A 2,838-nucleotide genomic window follows, 5' to 3' on the forward strand; every position below is an offset into this window, starting at 1 on the left:
GAATAATGGCTTGAGTGAGGAAAACTACTTGGAAATACTCGAATTGAATTTCCGAACTCTTAGCAGCTGATAAATAATAAGCAATTAATGCTTATTTAAGGCAGTCAGTGAATTGAGAATGTTTTCCATTGTCAAATGGCTTGGCTGAAGACCCATGTTGGTTATAATTGGTTTTGGAAACTAATTACCTTTACACAGATTAGTTTGTAATTTTGTTCCCAATTGAAATACCACTTAAGGTTTGTATTTTATATGAAAACAAAGTTCTCTTATATTTATTGAATCATGTATAATAATTAAAAAAAAAGGTCACAAAAGGTTGAATATATTATTTAGTTGACATTAAAGGGATCGAAAGATTTCAAAAGAATACGAAAACCTCTATAATTAGTTTTTTGTTGAAAATATAATGCCATGTGAATGGGAATTACTGGCAAACAGATTCTTGGTTTGTTTTGCTGTCAAAACATTTTAAAAGTGCCATTATTTATCTTTCAAGCCACATGCTAAAAATAATTTTGAGATTTTTTTTAAAGGAAGATAAAAAATAAATTAAACATAGCCATATCATACAGCTGCGGTCAAAATAGTAGTATAGTTTCCGCCCTTCAATTTAAAAGGTTTGTTGCACTATTTTCTCAATTTTCCGAATGTTTGCGACATCATTAAATCGTTCATTCATTTTCTCCCCTCTTTTTTCATTTCCCCCAAATTTGAAGTCGTTTTCTCGACAACCGACGCATGCCATTTGCCATATTTCAATTGCATTTTAATTCATTTGAGTGTGTGCATTTTCAGTTTCTTTGCCATTTAACCCGCTTTTCCAGCTTTTCCTTCTTTTCCTGGGAAAACCCAGGCCGCTGTGTCAGCGATGAAGCCTCGAGGAGACTGTCACTACTTTAGCATTTAATTATTCTGAAAGAGATATGTGCTGGCACATATTTACGTTCACACTCCATGGGGTTAATGTAAATTTTTGGTGGCAATTTCATGGGAAACTTTGGGTTTCGGCTCAAGGGATTTGCCAACTGGATTTGTATTTAGGAGTGGCATAATATGTTAGTCAAATGTCTGTCTCTCTGTTTGATCGGGATTATGCAATTTGAATGTGCTTTTACTTTGACGGGGAGAGTAAGGTATGTATACAGATATATAAGACCAAATATAAACACATGGAAACTAATAAACTAGAATATAATTTAAAATGAATTGAAATTAAATATTTACAATTTTTAAAATTAATTGCAATATAATAAAAGACCGAATATAAACACAAGGAAACTAGCGGACTGAAAGATAATTTAAATTGATTGAATATCTATTATATTTATAATTATTTTAAGTTAAGTGCAATATAATTTATATAATATAAAATAATATACGATAGGAAACTAATAAACTACAAGATAATTTATAATGAATTAAAATTCAATATTTATAAGTTTTAAAATTAATAGCATTTTTTTTTTAAAGCTAAATTTAAGAATTATAAAAATAATAAAAATGAATTTCAAAGAACTTAAAAATATCTTATCTAATATAAGATCAAATACAAACACAAGAAAACTTCAAGATAATTAAAAATTCTTTGAAATTCAATTTTATAATTTTTAAATTTAGCTTCAATAAAAATATTAAATAATCAATATATTTTATAAATTTCTTTTACATATTTAAGGGTTTTTGGATTATTTTTTACCCATTTCCTCGGCCGTAACTATTCGAGACTTGCCAAATTGAAATTTCGGTTTTGAGTCTTCCATTTGAATTCATTGTTTTTCCTTTGTCTTTAGCCATTTAATATTGTCACTTGCCAGTTTTCTGTGTTGTTTTTCTGGCTTAAGGCACCGCTTTTTATGGGTTTTTAATTTTCTTTGAGTTGATTTCCATTTCGGTCCTCCGCCCTTCCTTTCTTTTCGTCTCGTCTTGTCCCATGCATAAATATGTTTTTCCTCGGCTTTTCCTCCTTGAGGTCCTTGCAGTTTCTTATTTATTTATTCGGTTCCGTTTCTGTTGTTGTTCGCTTTAATAGCTTCATAAAAATTTCTTCATTTGATTTTATGTCAATTTGGCTTCCCCCGTCCAACGAAAAGAACGAAATAAAATAATAAAATGCAAGTAAATGAAAATGAAACGCAAATAAAATTTTATTAACTTAAAGTGAGGGACATTTTGCGGTTTGGGGGGTTGGCCTTTAGGGTGCGTTAAACGTTAACACGAAATATGGCTTAAATGAAGGAGTCGTAAACGCGTTTCATTGCCCAACCATTGTTAATTAATAGTAATTAAATAATTTTTTTTATAATTTTTCGTTTTAAAATCACGTAAATAACACTAGTTTACAATTTTTGATTTTTTTTCTATATAAACGCTGGGACCCTTTTTTTTCGTTTACTATTAGGTCACTGAACACGATGAAGAAAAAAAACATTTTTTCCAAAGAATAGTTTTGGAGATATTTGAAAAAGCTAGATTTTTGACCACTTGTTTTATTAAATGTAACAGTTCTCAAAAACCGATGGTCCAAAAAATTTTTACCTGGCACCTTTCGAAAGGAAATAGATGCACCTTTCCGAGAAGGTATGGCGCTTTGTGATCGGACCAAAATTGATGGACATATAGCGTCTGAAAGTTTCAAAAAAGTTTCTTTTTTGGCTTTTTTTTTTCATAGCTAGTTTTCAAAAATTTTTTAATAATATTAATAAATATTTCTAAATTATTTTGAGTATGCAGATCTGAAGGGCCGTTAGTCCCAAAAAGTTGAGGCCGAATATTGGCAAATCGGGTGTACAATCTAGGAGATATGCATAGTTTAGTAAAATGACTCAAAGTCATCAC

Source organism: Drosophila takahashii, chromosome X (assembly GCF_030179915.1).
Source record: "Drosophila takahashii strain IR98-3 E-12201 chromosome X, DtakHiC1v2, whole genome shotgun sequence".
In the NCBI taxonomy this organism is placed as follows: domain Eukaryota; kingdom Metazoa; phylum Arthropoda; class Insecta; order Diptera; family Drosophilidae; genus Drosophila; species Drosophila takahashii.